This window comes from Theropithecus gelada, chromosome 11 (assembly GCF_003255815.1).
Source record: "Theropithecus gelada isolate Dixy chromosome 11, Tgel_1.0, whole genome shotgun sequence".
Taxonomy (NCBI): Eukaryota; Metazoa; Chordata; class Mammalia; order Primates; family Cercopithecidae; genus Theropithecus; species Theropithecus gelada.
The window spans coordinates 104,781,003-104,802,942 of NC_037679.1; the positions used below are offsets into that span (position 1 = coordinate 104,781,003).

The window sequence follows — 21,940 nt, forward strand, 5'->3', positions numbered from 1 at the left end:
TGCAAACGTCTGGGGGTCAGTGACTTTCCTCCTGCCCGTTGGTCCCTAGGCAATGGGGGCAGAAGATCCCAGCTGACCCATTTCTCTGGGGTCAGAGGGAGGAGAGAGGTGCAGTCAGCAGGGGCAGCTGTTGCAGGCGGGAGGAATAGTCTCCCACAGAAAAAAGCTTTCAGTGACAGACACGGGGTCTCTAAAAATAGTCATGCTGAGAGCCTAATGGCCCTTGGCACCATTGCTGGTGTTGGAGTAGAAGGTGTCTTGGAGTTGGCTCAAGTAGTTGAGAGGGAGGGAGGTGCCATCGACTTGGAGGAACTGGCACCAAGCCAGGGAGATACAAATCCAGGCAGGGCTGTGGGGCAGGTTAGGGAGCAGGGCTGCAGGAGTGACTCAGGAAGAAGGTGGGGAAAGTGACAAGCACCCCGGGTGGGAGCCCTGTGGCCATGCAGATCTTTCTAAATTGAGACTGGAGGGTGAATAGTCCAGGGCAGCTAACTGTAGTTATCATAGAAATGGCAGAAGCAGATGTGTCTGCTCCATCTCGCCTCTAAGAAGGTGGGCAGGACAGAAAAGGCAGCCTCCTGCAGAGGCCCAGTGAGAAGCCTGGCCCTCAGCCATGCGGGATGGAAGACAGATTCGATTCCACAGAGGGGAGCTGCCCTGGGAAGACCTCAAGGATGGCCCAGACCTACCATTTCTTCGGGGTTCACTTGCTTTCTCCAGTGGGCACTAATGCTTGTGTCTGGGTCCTGGCAGCACTCTGGACTCCACACTCTCCTGGGTTTCACCTTTGTAGGGCGATCCCTGCAGACCAGGCCCATGACAGACACTGTCTCCAGTGGGCAGAGCAAAGAAGGCGCAGCACCAGGCAGTGGTGCAGTTGCCTGTCAGGAAGAGGCCGACTTCTCCTGGTGAAACTGGGCAGACAGAAGGCAGTGAGAAATGCCATCTCGGGGTGGTGGAGGCTCTCGGGAAAGGAAAAGGCAGGACTGAACTTCCACACAGCAGCAATGGCCGAACCAAAGGTGGCACTGACCTGCACGAGGGCTCAGATCCAGGCTGGCAGCTTGGCCAGGACAGGGCTGGGTGTGTCACTGGTCCAGGAACACTATGCTGGCAGAATCCCTTCGGTGCCTGATGGTCCTGCCTTTGTGGGAACGGAGGCTCAGGCTTTGAGTCACAGCTGCCTCCCCAACAGCACATTTCCATGTCATCTTCCTCCCCTTCCTCAGCCTCAGGTGGGAGACAGGGCAGGCAGCCCCCCTTTCCTCTTCTCCCCTTCTCCAACCCCCGTCTGTCCACCCAGCCAGAGGCAGCCAGGCTTGCCTATGGACGGGTTGGCAGCCTTCATGCGCAGGTTCTCCACCAGCGCCTTTCTTGGGGGCCCCTGGCTGGGGCTCTGAGCTGGGGAGTGCAGGGGATGACGTGCAGGAGGAGAGTGGCACTGAGGCACCTCACTGAGAGTTTGATACCACAGAACAGCTTTCTCTGGGAGAAGTGCAATCCCGTGCCTCAAAGGTACAGCAGTGAGACAGGACAGCAGTACCACCTAGTGGACACCAATGCGCCCACCTGAGCTGACCCTTTCTGACTTGGGGCCCCAGGAGACAACAGGACTGATGGTGCATCTCTCCCCAGGCCCTGTCTCATCCCAACACCTAGGGCACAAGAGGCTGGGGCAGGTGTCCTTACCCGCTTCATGGTGCCTCCCAGGTGGTGCCCCCCCAGGCCTTCCTTCACCACTTGGGTAAAGTGCACGGCTGCTCTCCACACAGATGTGAGCTCTGCTGCCCTCTGCCCAGGCCGACCTGGGTATGGGGAAGGGTCTGGAGAGGCAGGGGGAGACCCCTGAGATCCCTCCTCTGGGCATGATTTGTAGGAGGAGAGGAGATCACAGAGAAAAGCATCTGCACAGCCTCTGTCATCTCCTTAGTGAAATGAGAGCCCCCATTACTCACACACACGATACCCTTTTTATTTGGCCTTTCCTGACTAGGAAAACTTCTAAACATGGTTTCTTAAACATTTTAGACTGTAACCAGCAGACATAGATATATTTTCTGGTGAGACTCAGTGCACACACACATATATTGACAATCACACAAGTGTTTCAAGACACTGCTTATAATAAAGCTGCCCAGAAGAGGGCACTGTTGGCAAATCTAGGCCTGAGATTTTTGGTCCTTGCTGGAATATTTGGAGTATTTTAGTTGCAGACCTAGATGTGTTAGAAAGTGGTGACATCCATTTGGTCAGCTATGACTGGGTTTTAAAAGAATAGCGCAGTGTAGCACAATACAAACTATCAGTGTGCATCACATGTCACAAAGGTAAGTGCTGTGCTGCGAAACATTTGCTAAAAGATGCGAGTATCTAGAGGGTCTCCCTGTGAAACATCTTTATGACTGCGGGTAAAGATGTCAGTATCTAGGGGGTCTTCTTGTGAAATGTCTTTATGACTGTGGGAAGAATTCACAGAAGTTTGAGACACTGTTTTAGAAGCTTTCTTGAAACAACTTCCGAGTGATAACAGCGTTGTAGGTTTTTGAAGAAAGGAAAGGTGTGGCTGGAGGTGGTGGGAGGGAGCACCAAGCCTCCTCACACCAGGGAGTGTGTGACCTGGCACACCTGCCACACCTGGCAGCCAGGTCAGCACAGCACGCAGCGTCTGGGGGTTCAGTGTTTTCTTCTCAGGAACAGGATGGGAGGAGTAGCAGAGGCAACTCCTTTTCCTCTCACGTAGAAAGAAGACTCTAGTGAGTAAGGAAAAACATGGAAATATTCAACACCCAGTTCTTAGAGATGGCACCAAAATAATAATATATAAAATGGGCTTCATGAAAGTGGAGGCCTTTTGCTCTGTGAAGCATCGTATTGAGAGGATGAAAAGACACACTGCAGACCGAGTGAGAATAACAACCACATACCCAACAAAGGACTTGTATCTGGAATCTATGAAGAACTCTCAAAACTCAGCACATCTTTTTAAAACCCCATGAGAAATCAGACAAAAGACATGGACAGACATTTCACCAAACAAAGTAGCTGAACAGCAAATGTGCACATGTAAATATGGTCAGCACCATTGGCCATTAAAGAAATGCACATTAAAACCACAATGAGCTCTCACTATGCCAGTTAGAATGGGTAAGATAAAAAATAACACCAAGTGCTAGCAGGAAAGCAAGAAAACTGAACATCTCATACATCGCCGGTGTGACTGAAAAATGGTACAGCCACTTTAGAGAAGAATTTGGCAGTTTCTTAAGAAACCAAACATGTACTTCCCATGTGACTCAGTAACTGTATTCTTTGGCATTTACCCCAAAGAATGAAAATTCAGGTTCACAAAAACCTGTACATGCATGTTCCTAAGAGCTTTATTCAGAATGGCCTCACCGTGGAAACCACCCAAACATCTGTCAATGGTGAAGGAGTCAACAAACTCTAGGATATCCGTACAAGAGGGTACCACCCAGGAGTGAAAAGAAATCAACCACTGGTACAGGCCACAACCTGGAGGATCATGAGAGAAGGAAGTTTGGGGGAAAAGGCCAGTCTTTTAAAAGGTTACCCACTACGCAGTTCTATGTACATAACATCCTCCATATGACAAAACTAGAGACGGAGAATAGAGAACGGATTTGCGGCTGCCAGGGACACAGGGGCAATGTGTGGGGATATGACTCAAAAGAAGAATGACAAGGGAGGTGAGTTCCACTCACTGAGGAAACAGTTCTATGGCAATGGCAGGGGTGGAGATGGTTACAAGATACTACACATGAGATCACCATGCATAGAACACACACACACGCATACACACACACAGAGTGCATATAAACACTGAAGGCTGCATAAGGTCCATAGTCTGACAAGGTCGGTAGTCTTAACAATAGTCAGCCAATGCCAATGCCTGGTTGGATGGTGTCCTGCTGTTCTGTGAGACAGCACTGTTAGGGGAAGCCAAGTGAGTCATCCAAGAGATTCCCTCTACTACTTTTGCAACTACCTGTGAACCCATAATTATATTTAAAAAAGTTAAGAAGAGAACTAGCAGATAGCAACAACATGATTGATTAGAGTCAGACCAATGCCTACCCATAGGGGACTGATCAAATAAACTATAGTCCATCCACACAATGTATGCAGCCATAAAAAATAAGGAATATATTTGCCACCTGGTGTGCACAAGTGATAAAAGCAAGATTCAGAGCACTGGAGAGACTGCACTACCTACTGTGTGAGAAAAAAGGGGAAATCAGAATGTACCAGAAACACATACTTGCTTCTTTCCACAATAAAAATGGCAAGGACAAATCAGAAGCCAGTGAACATGGTTCTCCCTAGGGGTGACTGAGGAGCAGGTTAAGTATAGGGAAAAGAAAGAAAGATCAGACTGTTACTGTGTCTATGTAGAAAAGGAAGACATAAGAAACTCCATTTTGATCTGTACCCTGAACAATTGTTTTGCCTTGAGATGCTGTTAATCTGTAACTTTAGCCCCAACCCTGTGCTCACAGAAACGTGTGTTGTATGGAATCGAGGTTTAAGGGATCTAGGGCTGTGCAGGATGTGCCTTGTTAACAAAATGTTTACAGGCAGTATGCTGGGTAAAAGTCATCACCATTCTCCATTCTCAATTAACCAGGGGCACCATGCACTGCAGAAAGCTGCAGGCACCTTTGCCCAGGAAAGCTGGGTATCGTCCAAGGTTTCTCCCCACTGAGACAGCCTGAGATATGGCCTCATGGGACGTGAAAGACCTAACCATCCCCCAGCCCGACACCCGTGAAGGGTCTGTGCTGAGAAGGATTAGTAAAAGAGGAAGGCCTCTTGCGATTGGGATAAGAGGAAGGCCTCTGTCTCCTGCATGCCCCTGGGAATGGAATGACTTGGTATAAAACCCGGTTGTACATTCATTCTATTCTGAGATAGGAGAAGACTGCCCTGTGGCTGGAGGTGAGATATGCTGGCGGCAATGCTGCTGTTATTCTTTACTACACTGAGATGCCTGGGTGGAGAGATCCCTAAATCTGGCCTATGTGCACATCCAGGCATAGTACCTTCCCTTGAACTTATTTGTGACACAGATTCCTTTGCTCACATGTTTTCTTGCTGACCTCCTCTCCACTATCACCCTGTTCTCCCGCCACATTCCCCTTGCTGAGATAGTGAAAATAGTAATCAATAAATACTGAGGGAACTCAGAGACCGGTACCAGTGCAGGTCCTCCGTATGCTGAGCGCCAGTCTCCTGGGCCCACTGTTCTTTCTGTATACTTTGTCTGTGTCTTATTTCTTTCCTGTCTCTCGTACCACCTGACGAGAAATACTCCTGTGGAGGGGCAGGCCACCCCTTCATCTGGCACCCAGTGTGGGTGCCTTTCTCTAGGGTGAAGGTACACTAAGAATGTGAGAATTGAGGACGAGTTGATGAGAGATTCCCGAGTACGTCCACGGTCAGCCTTGCAGTAAGCTTGTGCACTCGGAGGAACCCAGGGTAACAATGGGACAAACTGAAAGTAAATATGCCTCTTAGCTTCATTAAAATTCTTTTAAGAAGAGGGGGAGTTAGAGCTTCTACAGAAAATCTATGCTGTTTAAAACAATAGAACAATTCTGCTCTTGGTTTCCAGAACAGGGAACTTTAGATCTAAAAGATTGGGAAAAAATTGGCAAAGAATTAAAACAAGCAAATAGGGAAGGTAAAATCATCCCACTTACAGTGTAGAATGATTGGGCCATTATTAAAGCAACTTTAGAACCATTTCAACAGAAGATAGCATTTGAGTTTCCGACGCCCCTGAAAGCTGTGTGATAGATTGTGAAGAAGAGTCAGGGACAGAGTTAAAGAAAGGAACGGAAGGTTCACATTGTAAAAATGTAGCAGAATCTGTAATGGCTTGGTCAACGCAAAATGTTGACTACAATCAATTACAGGAGGTAATATATCCTGAATCATCAAAATTGGGGCAAGGAGGCCCAGAATTACTGGGGCCATCAGAGCCTAAACCACGATGGCCATCATCTCCTCCTCCTGCAGTTCAGATGCCTATAACATTACAACCTCAAATGCAGGTTAGACAACTGTAAATCCCAGGAGAGTATCAAGTAGAAAAGGACAGAGTCTCTATCCTGGCAATGCCAATCCAGACACAGTATCCACAATATCATCCAGTAGAAAATAAAACCCAACTGCCAGTAGTTTATCAACACTGGCCACCAGCCGAGTTTCAGTATGGGCCACCTCCGAGGTTCAGTACAGACCTCAAGCGGTGTGTCCGGTGCCAAACAGCGCGGTACAATACGAGCAACCCGAGGCGATGGTGTTCAATCCTACAGCACCGCCTAGTGGACAAGGTAGCACACTGCAGGAAACCACTGATAAAGCACGGCACCCTATCAGCAACCCACAGCGGTGGTGTTTGATCCCACAGCACCACCTAGTGGACAAGGTAGTACACTGCATGAAACCACGGCACCACACCAGTAACCCACAGCGACAGTATTTAATCCGACAGCACGACCTAGTGGCCGAGATAATACACTGCATCAAATCATTGATAAAGCCACAAAACACGGAGATCTGCAAGCATGGCAGTTCCCGGTAATTAGGATTAGGGTCAGGGACAGGGTCAGGGTCACGGTAGGGTTAAGGGTTTAGGGTTGGGGTTAGGGGTCAGGGTCAGGGTTAGGGGTTGGGGTCAGGGTTAGGGGTTGGGGTTAGGGTTAGGGGTTGGGGTTAGGGGTTGGGGTTGGGGTTAAGGTTAGGGTTAGAGTTTAGGGTTAGGGCTAGGGCTAGGGTTAGGGCTAGGGTTAGGGGGTTAGGGTTAGGGTTAGAGGGTGAGGATTAGGGTTCAGGTTCGGGTTGGGGTTAGGGTTAGGGGTTAGGGTTCGGGTTGGGGTTCAGGTTCGGGTTAGGGTTGGGGTTCGGGTTCGGGTTAGGGGTTAGCGTTTGGGCTAGGGTTAGGGTTAAGGCTAGGGCTAGAGTTAGGGCTAGGGCTAGGGTTAGGGTTAGGGCTTAGGTTTAGGGTTAAGGGTTTAGAGTTAGGCTTAGGGTTAGGGGTTAGGGATTGGGGTTAGGGTTAGGGGTTAGGGTTAGGTTTGGGTAGGGTTAGGGTTAGAGGGTTAGGGCTAGGGCTTGGGTTAGGGTTAGGGTTGGGGTAGGGTTAGGGGTAGGGTGAGGGTGAGTGTAGGGTTAGGATTAGTTTAGGGTTAGGGTTAGAGGGTTAGGTTTAGGGTTAGGTGTTAGGGGTTAGGGGTAGGGGTAGGGGTAGTGCTAGGGGTTAGTGGTTGAGGTCAGGGTTAGTGTTAGGATTGAGGTTAGGGTTTAGGGTTAGGGTTAGGGTTTAGGGTTAGGGTTTGGGTTAGGGTTCAGGTTCTGGTTCTGGTTAGGGTTTAAGGTTCGGGTTCGGGTTTAGGGTTCGGGTTTGGGTTAGGGTTAGGGTTCGGGTTATGGTTAGGGGTTAGGGTGAGGGTTTGGCTTAAGGGTTAGGGTTAGGGGTTAGGGTTTAGGGTTAGGGATTAGGGGTTGGGTTTGGGGTTAGTGTTAGTGTTAGGGCTAGGGCTAGGGTTAGGGGTTAGGGTTAGGATTAGGGTTAGGGTTTAAGGTTAGAGTTAGGGTTAGGGTTAGGATTCAGTGTTAGGGTTTAGGGTTAGGATTAGAGGGTTAGGGTTAGGGTGGTTAGAGTTAAGGATACAGAGTTGGGGTTAAGGGTTAAGTTTTAGGGTTAGGGTTGGGGTTAGGGTTATGGTTGGGTTAGGGTTAGAGTTAGAGGTTAGGGGTTAGGTTTAGGATCAGGATCAGGTTCACGGATTAAGGTTAGGGGTTAGGGTTAGGGTCTGGGTTAGGGGTTAGGGTCTGGTTCAGGGTGAGGGTGAGGGTCAGGGTTTAGGGTTAGGTTTAGGGTTAGGGTTATGGGTTACGGTTTGATTTAGGGGTTAGGGTTTGTTAGGGTTAGGGGTTAGGGTTAGGGGTTAGGGTTAGGGTTTTAGGGTTAGAGTTAGGGTTAGGGTTTGTGTTAGGGTTTGTGTTAGGGTTAGCGTTAGGGTTATGTTTAGTGTTAGTGTGGGACAGGGCTTCATCCCTCAGCTCACCTGAGACAAATACCTATATGATTGCTTTTCTGCCCTGTGTAAAATGCAGCTTCAGTGAGCCACACTAAGGTGTAAGTCACTATTCCTCTACCCCCACTCACAAGTCAATTGTGTATTCACTGAAAGGCTTATGAAAGACTCAAAACAATGCAATCCTTTGTCTCTTGTCCACCTATATGCTGGAAGGCCCCCACCTTTGTGTTTTCCTGCCTTTCCAGATGGAACTCTGTCTTCGAAAAACAAACAAACAAACAAAATGTGATTTTGAGACATTTGGATGTGGGAGTTCTTCTTGCAGGCCAGATGTCATACCCTTGCCTGAGACGGTGGTGGGGCCACCAAGGAGATGGTGGCCCTCATGCTGCCCCAGTCTCACTCTTACAGGCTCACCCGCAATCTGGCCCACGATGCAATGCGACTACAGAGAAGTGGAACATACTCACTTTAGGCACTGCTGATACTCATGCGCATTCTTCCCATGAACAGCATGAACTCTGTTCATTCTTCCCATGAACAGAATTCTTCCCATTGACCAACTGCAGCGTAATGAGGAACTGGATCAGGCTGAGCACAGGGGACAGTAGTCTGATACTAAAAACAGATGAAAGTAAATTCAAACGTGAGGAATGTTGGTATTTTCCACCTTCATCAGGAAAAAGATGTTTCACCTCATCAACATCCTTAAGTCCCAACTTCTCAAAAAATAATTTTCCTAATCCTCAGTGCCCAATGCCTGCTTCCAGCCCCCAGGCCCGTGGGTGGTGGGAGTGCCTAGTGTAGCCCTTGCTCCTGGCCCATCCTGCACGTCTGCATTCCTTGCTCATCAGTCATCATCTGAGACTGTCAGACATCTGACGGTCTACGTCAGGGCTGCCAGGGGCTCTGCACACTCACGGAGCACCAGGCAGGCCCAGTCTGCACCCAGCAGCCCCCCTGCACCCTGCCCTCTGACATCTAGGGAGGGACTCTCACTAGAGGAAAACAAATGGCCTCAATACGAAAGCAGGCTCAATGCCACCAGATTAAAGAAATCCCAACTAAAGTAAGATCTTATTTTTCCCATGAAACTAGTTGAGATATTTAAAAATATTCTGGTTTTGGAGAGTGGTAATAAGAGAATGACCTTGTCTTATAAACTGCTGGTAAGAGTGTAAATTGAGTAGCACCCTTCTGGAGGGGAATCCAGTGATATCTATTTAAAGCTTTAAAAACACAGATACTACTCAACCCAAAAGTTGTAGAAATGTATCCAAAATGGTCATTTCTTAAGGATGTAGCACATTCTAAAATATACACTGTAAGTGAAGGAACCATAATGCTGTTAATCTGCTATTAAGTTAATCTGTTGTTATATTTTAAATCCAAATCCAGTTAATCCGCTGTTATACTTTAAATCGAAATATTCATTTAGGTAGATAGAACCCACATTTCCATAGGCCAAATTACAAACACTATTTAAAATAGTATGTACTATAACTTTCTATGAAAATCAGCATGGGGAGTCCTCACAGTCCTCAGATAANCCCCTCTGCCTTCTCTGTCACTGGCCCCATGGTTTGCTTTGTGGCTGTAGGCTGAGTTCCATGGAGAAGCCAGAAACAAATACAGAGGCTCATGCAGGCTGGCTGATCAGGCAGGGGAGGAAGGGAGCAGACTGTTTAGAGACAGAAAATTGTTAGAGGTATCTCTGGTCTCTGAAGAGGATTAACAGGATGGGAATACAGGTGACAGTAGGGTGACCAGGACCTGGTCATGGAGAAGGGCTCTTGTGACTTACTGAGGCTGAATGCTGGTTTGCCACCGTCTTGCATTTCCTTTGTCCACCAGGCCAGGCTGCTGAGAACCCACAGTCCTGGCCATCCTGAACTGTACCAGAACTGCCCCAGGAGCAGGGAAACCATCTCCAAGATGAGATTTGTGAACTGTCAGGTCTGGTGGAGATGGCGGGGCTGGGGCTGGGGACTAGAAAGAAGTAGGGCTAAGGAGGAGGGGTAGAGTCATAGGTAGAGGCATCCCAGGAAACAGCTCTGGGACGACAGTGTTTGCAAGCAGGGCTAGGAGGAGGAGTAGGGGGACAGATAGGGGAGTCACAGAAAAGAGTTCTGGGACCAGAGTGTTGGCAAGGAGGGCTAGGAGGAGGAATAGGGGAACAGATTGGGGAATCACAGGGAAGAGTTCTGGGACCCCAAAGTTGACCAGTAGGGCTAGGAGGAGGGCTAGGGTGATGGATAGGGGAGTTTCCAGAAAGAGTTCTGGGACCAGAGCAATGACAAATGGATGGTTTGTAACGAATAGCAGAAGAGCAGGGCAGGTAGAGTATTAGGGTAGGGTAGTGGGGAGGGCAGGTATGAGCCACAGTGGGATAACAGGGCAGAAAACTGAAAAATCCACATGCTTCTGGAGAGGAGGAAGGGGCTTGGCAGATTGAAGAAGAGGGAGGGATTTGTGAGCACAAGAGTAGGATGGCTTACGAGAGTGGGATGTATTAGGAGGGCAGGATGGATCAGGACGGTGTGGAATCATAAAACCAGGTACCAGGCGGGGTGGAAATTGAGAAATTGGAGGGAGCTTTCCTGTCATTTCTTCCAATGAGAATTCTAGTTAATCCCTTCTCCCAGTGAGTCCAAATGAGTAAGTGGGATGTGCCCAGACCTACCCCAGCATTTATAACATGCCCACCCCTTGCATCATACTATGTCTGAATGCCCATTATGATGCCTGTGTGCCCCTCTATTTTGGTCTAGGGAGAGGGCCCCACCAACTAGAGACGGATCCCAGTTTCTAGATATAAGAGCGATCATGGAAAATAGCAGAGAAGAAATGGGGGCTGTAATATTAGTCCCTTTTCTGGGGATACCATGTAGTTATGCCCCTCAGTAGGCAACGTTTGATCAAAGGTCCAAGATGGAGCTAGGGACTGGGGGCCTAGGAGAGTGGTTCTGAAGCAGGACTTGGGAAAATGGGAAGAAGTCAGTGCCCTTTCACTTACTACAATTTTCAAAGCACTTTCACATCATTTATACTTCTGCATGAATATTTGTGATTAGAGGAGCGATGTGTATTCATTAGATCAATGAGGACACTGAAGACCAGAGAGGAAGCTGCCATAAACAGGCAGTGGGTGACAAAGCAAGTGGGACTAGAACTTGGGCCAAAAGGAGGGGCAGGTGGGAGGGAGCCAAAAATAGCCCAGAATGCTGACCAGTGGCCTCCCTCCTCCTGGCTCTCTGGACAGGATCCTGCCTGCAGGAGGCGCTTCAGAGCACAACTGTACTTTTCATAGTAAACTCTTAATCCTTGTGCCCCGTGGTTTTATGCCTTACTCTTAATGGGAACCATAAACATAGTTCTAAGGAGGCTGGGAGGTCTGGACAGGGTGGAATTCACCCCAGCATAACAAAGAAGCTGTGGCCAGACTACTTCTCTAGATTCCTCCTCACTGAACAGGGCATCTCTGAAGGAAAGGCCCTAGTCAGGGGCTTACAGATAAAACTCTCATCTGCCTGGGACAGAGCACCTGGGGGAAGGAGCTGCTGTGGGCGCAGCTTCAGTGGATTTAAACTTTCCTGCCTGCCGGCTCTGAAGAGAGCAGCTGACCCTGACAAGTGGGATTCTCCCAGCACAGCACAGCAGCTCTGCTGTGGGACAGACTGCCTCCTCAAGTGGGTCCCTGACCCCTGAGCCTCCTGACCAGGAGAGACCTCCCAACAGGGGTTGAGAGACACCTCATACAGGAGAGCTCTGGCTGGCATCAGGTCAGTGTCCCTCTGAGGTGAAGTATCCAGAGGAAGGAGGAGGCAGCAATCTTAGCTGTTCTGCAGCCTCTGGTGTTGATACCCAGGTGGACAGGGTCTGGAGTGGACCTTCGGCAAACTGCAGCAGACCTGCCGAAGAGGAGGGGCCTGACTGTTAGCATAAAATCTAAGAAACAGAAAGCAACACTATCAACATCAACAAAAAAGACCCCACACAGAAACATCTTCCAAAGGCCATCAGCATCAAAGATCAAAGGTAGATAAATCCACGAAGATGAGGATAAAACAGTGCAAAAATGCTGAAAATTCCATAACCAGAATTCCTCTTCTCCTGAAATGATAGCAACTCCTATCCAGCAAAGGCACAAAACTGGACAGAGAATGAGACTGACTAATTGATAGAAGTAGGCTTCAGAAGGTGGGAATAGCAAACTCCTCTGTGCTAAAGGAGCATGGACTAACCAAATACAAGGAATCTTAGAACCTTGATAAAAGGCTACAGGAACTGCAATCTAGAATAACCAGTTTATAGAAGAACATAAATGACCTGATGGGGCTGAAGAAACCCAGCACAGGAACTTCGTGAATCATACACAAGTACCAGTAACTGAATTGATCAAGCCAAAGAAAGGACATCAGTGACTGAATATCACCTTGCTGAAATAAGGCATGAAGACAAGATTAGAGAAAAAAGGAATGAAAAGGAATGAACAAAGCCTTCAAGAAATATGGGACTATGTGAAAAGGTCAAACCTATGATTGATTGGTGTACCTGAAAGTGATAGGGAGAATGGAACCAAGTTGGAAAACACACTTCAGGATGTTATACTGGAGAACTTCTCCAACCTAGCCAGACAGGCAAACATTTAAATTCAGGAAATAGAACCACTACTAAGATAATCCTTGAGAAGAGCAACCCCAAGTCATGTAATCGTCAGATTCTCCAAAGTTGAAAAAAAGGAAAAAATATTAAGGGCAGCCAGAGAGAAAGGTCAGATTACCTACAAAGGGAAGTTCATCAGACTAACAGCAGATCTCTCTGCAGAAGCCCTACAAGCCAGAAGAGAGTGGGGGCCAATGTTCAACATTCTTAAAGAAAAGAATTTTCATCCCAGAATTTCATATCCAGCCAAACTAAGCTTCATAAGGAAAGGAGAAATAAAATCCTTTTTAAACAAGGAAATGCTGAGGAATTTTGTCACCACCAGACCTGCCTTACAAGAACTCCTGAAGGAAGCACTAAATATAGAAAGGAAAAACTGGTACCAGCCACTGCAAAAACACACCAAAATATAAAGACCAAGGAAACTATGAAGAAACTACATCAACTAACATTCAAAATAACCAGTTAGCATCGTGATGACAGGATCAGATTCACACATAACAATGTTAACCTTAAATGTAAATGTGTTAAATTCCACAATTAAAAGACACAGACTGGCAAATTGGGTAAAGAACCAAGTCCCATCAGTGTGTTGCATTCATTCAGGAGAACATCTCACGTACAAAGACACACATAGGCTCAAAAGAAAGGGATTGGGGAATATCTACCATGCAAATGGAAAGCGGAAAAAAAAAAAAAAAAAGCAGGAGTTGCAATCCTAGTCTCTGCTAAAACAGGCTTTAAACTAACAAAGATCAAAAAGACAAAGAGGGTCATTACATAATTGTAAAGAGATGAAGGAAACAAGAAGAGGTAACTATCCTAAATATATGTGCACCCACCCAATACAGGAGCACTCGGCTTCATAAAAGAAGTTCTTAGAGAACTACAAAGAGACTTAGACTCCTACACAATAGTACTGGGAGGCTTTAACATCCCACTGTCAATATTAGGCAGATCAAGGAGACAGAATATTAACAAGGATATTCAGGACTTGAACTCAGCTCTTAACCAAGCAGACCTAATAGACATCTAGAACTCTCCACCCCAAATCAACAGAATGCATTCTTCTCAGTGCCGCATAGACTTATTCTAAAATTTACCACATAATTGGAAGTAAAACACTCTTCAGCAAATGAACGGAAATCATACACAGTCTCTCAGACCACAGTGCAATCAAATTAGAACTCAGGGTTAAGAAACTCACTCAAAACCACAGCCTGTTCCTGAATGACTACTGGGTAAATAACGAAATTAAGACAGAAATAAAGAAGTTCTTTGAAAGCAGTGAGAACAATGTACCAGAATCTCTGGGACACAACTAAAGCAGTGTTAAGAGGGAAATCAGAAAGCTGGAAAGATCTGATATCGACACCCTAACATCACAATTATAAGAACTGGAGAAGCAAGAGCAAACAAATTCAAAAGCTAGCAGAAGACAAGAAATAACTAATATCAGAGCAGAACTGAAGGAGATGGAGACCCGAAAAAACCTTCAAAAAAATCTATAAATCCAGGAACTAGTTTGTTGAAAAGATTAACAAAATAGACAGACTGCTAGCTAGACTAATAAGAAAAGAGAGATGAATCAAATAGACATGAGAAAAAATGATAAAGGGAATATCACCACTGATCCCACAGAAATGCAAACTACCATCAAAGAATACTTATAAGCACCTCTATGCAAATAAACTAGAAAATCTAGAAGATACGGATAAATTCCTGGACACATACACCCTCGGAAGACTTAACCAGGTAGAAGTCGAATCGCTGAATAGACCAATAATATGTTCTGCAATTGAGGCTGTAATTAATAACTTAGAAATGAAAAGAAGCCCAGGATCAGTCAGATTTACAGCCAGATTCTACCAGAGGTGCAAAGAGGAACTGGTACCATTCCTTGTGAAACTATTCCAAACAATAGAAAAAGAAAGGCTCCTCCCTAATTCATTTTATGAGGCCAGCCTCATCCTGATACCAGAACCTGTCAAAGACACAACATAAAAAAGAAAATCTCAGGCTGATATCCCTGATGAACACTGATGCAAAAATTCTCAATGAAATACTGGCAAAACAAATCAGCACATCAAAAAGTGTATCCACCATGACAAAGTTGGCTTCATACCTGGGATGCAAGGCTGGTTCAATATATGCAAATCAATAAACATAATCCATCACATAAACATAACCAATGACAAAAACCACATGATTGTCTCAATAGATGCAGAAAAAGCCTTTGATAAAATTCAGCATTCCCTCATGTTAAAAACTCTCAGTAAACTAGGTATTGATGAAACATATCTCAAAATAACAAGAGCTATTTAAAACAAGCCTATAGCCAGTATCGTACAGAATGGGCAAATGCTGGAAGCATTCCCTTTGAAAACTGGCACAAGACAAAAATGCCCTCTCTCATCACCCCTATTCACCATAGAATTGGAAGTTCTAGCCAGGGCAATCAGGCAAGAGAAAGAAATAAAGGGTATTCACATAGGAGGAGAGGAAGTCAAATTGTCTCTCTTTGCAGAAGACATGATTATATATTTAGAAAACCCCATCATCTCAGCCCAAAAACTCCTTAAGCTGATAAGCAGCTTCAACAAAGTCTCACAAAATCAATGTGCAAAAATCACAAGCATTCCTATGCCCCAGTAATAGACAAGCAGAGAGCGAAATTATGAGTGAACTCCCATTCGCAACTGGTTCAAAGAGAATAGAATACCTAGGAATACAACTTAAAAGTGATGTGAAGCACCTCTTCAAGGAGAACTACAAACAACTGCTCAAGTAAATAAAAGAGGATATAAACAAATGGAAAAACCTTCCATGCTCATGGATAGGAGGAATCAATGTCATGAAAATGGCTATACTGCCCAAAGTAATTTATAAATTAAATGCTATTCCCATCAAGCTACTATTGATTTTCTTCACAGAATTAGAAAAAGACTACATTAAATTTCATATGGAACCAAGAAAGAGCTTGTATAACCAAGACAGTCCTAAGCAAAAAGAACAAAGCTGAAGGCATTGCACTACCTGACTTCAAACTATACTACAAGGCTACAGTAACCAAAGCAGCATGGTACTGGTGCCAAAACAGATACATAGACCAATGGAGCAAAACAGAAAACTCAGAAATAACACCACACATCTACAACCATCTGATCTTCAACAAACCTGACAAAAACAAGCAATGTGGAAAGAATTCCCTATTTAATAAATGGTGATGGGAAAACTGGTTAGCCATACGCAGAAAACAGAAAGTGGACCCCTTTCTTACACAGTATACAGAAATTAACTCAAGATGGATTAAAGACTTATAAATATAAGACCCCACCAAAAAAAAAAAAAAAAAAACCCTAGAGGAAAACCTAGGCAATACCATTCAGGGCATAGGCATGGGCAGAGACTTCATGACTAAAACGCCAAAAGCAATTGTAACAAAAGCCAAAATTGGCAGGTGGGATCTAATTAAACTAATGAGCCTCTGTACAGCAAAAGAAACTATCATCAGAGTGAACAGGCAGCCTACAGAATGGAGGAAAATTCTTTTCAATTTCCCTATCTGACAAAGCCCTAGTATCCAGAATCTACAAGTAACTTAAACAAATTTACAAGAAAAAAAAACTAAAGCCCCATCAAAAAGTGAGTGAAGGATATCAGCAGACACTTCTCAAAAGAAGACATTTATGTGGTCAACAAATGTGAAAAAAAGCTCATCATCATTGGTCATTAGAGAAATGCAAATCAAAACCACAATGAGATACCATCTCATGCCAGTTAGAATAGCGATGATTAAAAAGTCAGGAAACAACAGATGCTGATGAGGCTGCAGAGATACAGAAATGCTTTTACACTGTTGGTGTGAGTGTAAATTAGTTCTACCATTGTGGAAGACAGTGGGGCGATTCCTCAAGGATCTAGAACCACAAATACCATTTGACTCAGCAATCCCATTACTGAATATGTACCCAAAGGATTATAAATCATTCTTCTAAAAAGACACACGCACACATATGTTTATTGCAGCACTGTTTACAATAGCAAAGACTTGGAACCAACCAACTGTCCATCAATGATAGACTGGATAAATAACATATGGCATATACACACCATGGAATATTGTGCAGCCATAGAAAATAATGAATTCACATCCTTGAGAAACTAACGCAGGAATAGAAAGCCAAACACTGCACGTCCCCACTCATAAGTGGGAGTTGAACAATGAGAACACATGGACAGAGGGAGGGGATCATCACACATCGGGGCCTGTTCGGGGGCGGGGGTGGGGGGCAAGGGGAGGGAGAGCATTAGGACAAATACCTAGTGTGTGCGGGACTTAAAACCTAGATGAAAGATGGGTAGGTTCAGCAAATCACCATGGCACATGGATACTTATGTTAAAAAGCTGCATATTCTGCACATGTATCCCAGAACTTGAAGTTAAAAAAAAAAAGTATTCTGTATTTTTAAGTTTTCTTTTAATTGAAATGTAATAATTGTGCATATTTATAGGATACAGTGTGATGTTTCTTTACATGTGTGCCATTGCACAATAGTCAAATTAGCTATTTAGCAGATCTCTCACCTCAGCATTTCCTTGTAGCGAAAACAGTCTTGTATCTGAGTTATTGTGAAATTTTTCTCATATATTTGGAGCATTATTCCCCTTTGTTATGTGCATAGTTTGCATTTTGTCACCAAAGTTCATCACCTACATTCTAGTCCCTTTCATTCCTCAAGAATTATCCCACTTCCGAAATCAATGATTCAGACATGCTCTTCTCTGACCATTACCTCATGTCATTAGAGTATAATCACTTAACTGCTGTCTCTTCACTGGGGCCTCCAACTCACTGAACATTTTTGGTTTTATTGAGACAGGGTCTCACTTTGGCACCCAGGCTGGAGTCAAGAATTGAGGTTTGGTAACCTCCCCCTAGGTTTTGGAGGATGTATGGAAATGCCTGGTTGTCTAGGCAGAGGTTTGCTGCTGGGGCAGGGCCCTCATTGAGAACCTCTGCTAGGGCAGTGTGGAAGGGACATACAGGGTTGAGGCACCCACAGATAGTCCCCACTGGGGCACTGCTTAGTGGAGCTGTGAGAAGGCGGCCACCATCCTCCAGAGCCCAGAATGGTAGATCTCCCAACAGCATGCCCTGCGTGCCTGGAAAAGCTTCAGACACTCAGCACCAACCCATAAAAGTAGCTGGGAGAGAGGCTGTACCCTGCAAAGCCACAGGGGCAGAGCTTCCCAAGACCATGGCAACTCTTGCATCAGTGTGACTTGGATGTGAGACATGGAGTCAAAGGGTATTATTTTGAATCTTTAATATTTGAATGCCCCACTGGATTTTGGACTTGCATTGGGCCTGTTGCCCCTTGTTTTGGCCAATTTCTCCCAATTGGAATGGGGATATTTTCCCAATGCCTATACCCCCATTGTATCTAGGAAGTAACTAACTTGCTTTTGATTTTACAGGCTCATAGGTGGAAGGGATTTGCCTTGTCTCAGATGAGACTTTGGACTGTGGACTTTTGAGTTAATGCTAAAATGAGTTAAGACTTTGGGGGACTGTTGGGAAGGCATGATTAGTTTTGACATGTGAGGACATGAGATTTGGGAAGGGCCAGGGGTGAAATGACATGGTTTGGCTGTGTTCCCACCCAAATGTCATCTTGAATTGTAGCTTCCATAATTCCCATGTGTTGTGGGAGTGACCCGGTGGGAGACAATTGAATCATGGGGTGATTTTTCTCATACTATTCTCCTGGTAGTGAATAAGTCTCATGAGATCTGACAGTTTTATAAGCTGTTTCCCCTTTTGCTTCACTCCCATGCTCTCTTGCCTGCTGCCATGTAAGAAGTGCCTTTCACCTTCTACCATGATTATGAGGCCTTCCAAGACGTGTGAAACTGTGAGAGTGTTAAACCTCTTTTTCTTTATAAATTACCCAGCCTCAGGTATGTCTTTATTAGCAGCATGAGAACAGACTAATACAAGTTGTTAAACCATTTCACCGATGAGAATTGAGAGATTCATATAGGGATAATTTGCCCATCACCACAGTGGATAAGTGGCAGAACATGGGTGTTCCTTCTGTTGGTTAGCCTGTAGATTTCATGAAGATTGGAGGGGAGTAGAATATATAAATTTCCTAGTACAAATTTTATGATCACTCTGAAGTAGAATTGGCACTTTATTGTGGAGTTGCCAGGTTATTTCACACTGCATCTCCTGTGGCATGACCTGATAATGAAGTTATTATTTATAAGAGTTTATACATCTCTAGATGTATCAAAAAGACATCTGCTGAGTCAGCCCAGAGGAACCAAACCATGGCCTGGTCTCTGATGGAGTTTGACATTTTCTCTTCTCATCTCATCTGCTCTTGTCTCTTTCCTTTTTTTTTTCCCTCCTCTCCATCTCCCTCTCCCTGTCCTTGTCTCTGTCCCTCGAGTCTGGTTCTCTCACCTAGGCTGGAGTGCAGTGATGCAGTCACAGGTCACTGCAACCTCCGCCTCCCAGGTTCAAGCCATCCTCCCACCTCAGCCTCCTGCGTAGCTGGGACTACAGATGCCCACCACCACACCAAGCTATTTTTTTTTTTTTTTTTGTATTTTTAGTAGAGATGGGAGTTTCACTATGTTGCCCAGGCTACATTTGAACTTCTGATCTCAAGCGATTCGCTGTCCTCAGCCTCCAAAAATTTGAGGATTATAGGCATGAGCCACTGCGCCCAGTCAGTTTGAGCTTTTCATGCACGCATTCTCAGGGATGTCATCCTTGACTGCAGCCTGTGGATGCTGATGGGGAGTAGCACAGTCTGAATCATGGTGTCCTTCAAAAAGTCGGTGTCCTTCAAGGATCTGGCTGTGGACATCACCAGGGAGGAGTGAGCCCTGCTGGACACAGCCCTGAGGAAGCACAGAGATATGATGCTGGAGATCTTGAATCCTGTGGCATCTGTGGCTGAATCTGTCAACATTCATTTACTTCATCAAATACTACCCAGAATAGCTTCCCCACATTCCACTCCATCTCTGCCCTGGTGCCTATGCAGTAGTCCCCACCTCATCTGCTTTGAATACATTCCCAGACCCTCAGTGGATGCCTGAAATGAGAGAGTATCTCTGTGCTGTTTTTTCCTGGACATTCATACCTATGATAAGGTTTAAATTAGGCACACGCAAAAGATTAACAGTAAAAATTAATAATACAATCAAACCATATAAAAATACACTACAATCAAAGTTATGTAAATGTGGTCTCTTAAAATATCTTACCGCATGATACTTAATTTTCAGACCACAGTTGACTGCAGGTAACTGAAGCCACAAAAGCATAACCTCAACTGAGGGAGGACTACTTTGCACCCTTATAGCACTCAGAACTAACTGGACAGAATTTGCTTGTTTATTCACTTATGTGTAGTTTGTCATCTCATGAGAATGCCCACTTCCTGACCACGAATTTATAGGTTTTTTTGCTAATCCATATCTAACACCCAGAACCATGCTGGACGCTCAATGGATATTTGTTAAAAGGAGGAAAAACTGTGTTAAGTATTTACTAACAACCGTGTTGCTCAGTGAACCGTGGTGGAGTTTGACACCCCAGTAGTAAACATGGCAGAGACTATTCCTCTAAAATAGACCTCTCAGCGTTCTGATTGAGCTTATGCCTATGAGACGTCTTTTGAAAATAAGATCTAATCCACTGTGGAAACAATACCATCCTGGTTGTAAAAAAGAGAAGGTATAGCAGCCTGTCAGAGACAGTGTCTCATTCTGTCACCCAAGCTGGAGGGCAGTGGCACAGTCAACTCACTGCAGCCTCAAGTCACAATCTCCCAAGGTGCTGCAATTACAGGTAGAGGCCTCCATGCCTGGCCATGCAGTCTATCTTTAGCCCTGGGCACGAGCATCAGCAAACAGCTCCCCAGTCTCTGAGCTCCAGGCCAGGTGCCCTTCCTGCTCTGGGCGGCGCCTCCCTTGTCTCTGGTATTCAGGGCACTCTTCCTGGCATTGCCATTTCGTGTGTGCTGTGTTCCTCCCCTCCCCGCCCTTGATGATCAGTCACAGATCTCAGCACAGAACTAAACGTTCAAGCCCATGTTTTCTGCAAACAGGATATCAGGTCTCCAAATCAGATGTGAGTGCTCAGAGCCAGGAGAGGAGAAGCGGAGGGAAGGAGGAGGTTGCCCCAAATCCTGAGTGCAGGTGAGCTCCAGGTCCTGTGAGCTGGTGTGAAGAGCCACCCAGGAGGGACAGGGCTGGGGCCATGTCAACCTCAGATGTCCTTGAGGGAGTGGCTTTTCCAACGTCGTATTGAGGTCAGTGTAAAAATGCCTGTCCAGTGGTGTCATAATTCTTCAGACATTTCCCTCTGTCTTCATCTAGCCTTCAGCACGTTCCTTGGCCTCAGAGGGAGGCATCTTCCTTCCATGCGTCTTTGACGGGAGTTAAACTTGATACAGTACCCTTTGTTTTTGGCCCTCCCCTTGTTGATTTCCCCTGTCTCAATCTCCCAACATTCATCTTTTAATTTTCCCTCTCATTTTGGTCTTAACAATATTCTCTAATTGTTGATGTCCTATAATGTTCTTCTGATCGCTGGTATATTCCTTTATTTCGTGTCTTCACTCTTTGTTGAAGATCAATATTTGAAACATACTTGCTTGCTTTTGTAAAATGTTCCTTCCCCTAATGCCACTATAGCTGTTTCTTTTCTCAAAGAAACATCTTTTCACATCTTCTCAGGTATGGAAAGTGAACTTAAAAGGTATGAAACGATAGTCACACAGGATATCTTCAGGAAATTCCCGTTCATCCATGCGTCAGTTTTAAGTCTCAGGGAATGACCCTGCCTGTCCACATAAGGGACCTGGGACTGGGATGAGTGAGAAACTCGGCGCAACCACCTGCTTGAAAATAGAGATGAACGTAGGCGCTGCCCCAGCAGCAAATGTTGCATAATTTGAATTTTGGAATGAAATTGGCCTAAAGTCAAACTTTAATCTGAGTTTCTATGGAATGGAGGCTGCTTAGTCATACCTCACATATCTAGCATTTGGAACATAAACAAGATCTAAAACTTAACCAGAAAGCAATGCAGGTGACGGGCTGAAGTTTAGAAACTGGATGCGAATGTAAGAAAGTAACACTCCATTTGAAGATAACTGACTCAAGGAGACTTAAGCTGGAG

General features: G+C 45.4%; 1 pseudogene; it reads right to left on the reverse strand.

The window, feature by feature from the left end:
• Positions 1-10,071: 10,071 nt before the first annotated feature.
• On the reverse strand, positions 10,072-10,673 carry LOC112635348 (annotated as a pseudogene).
• Between the last annotated feature and the right edge of the window lie 11,267 nt (positions 10,674-21,940).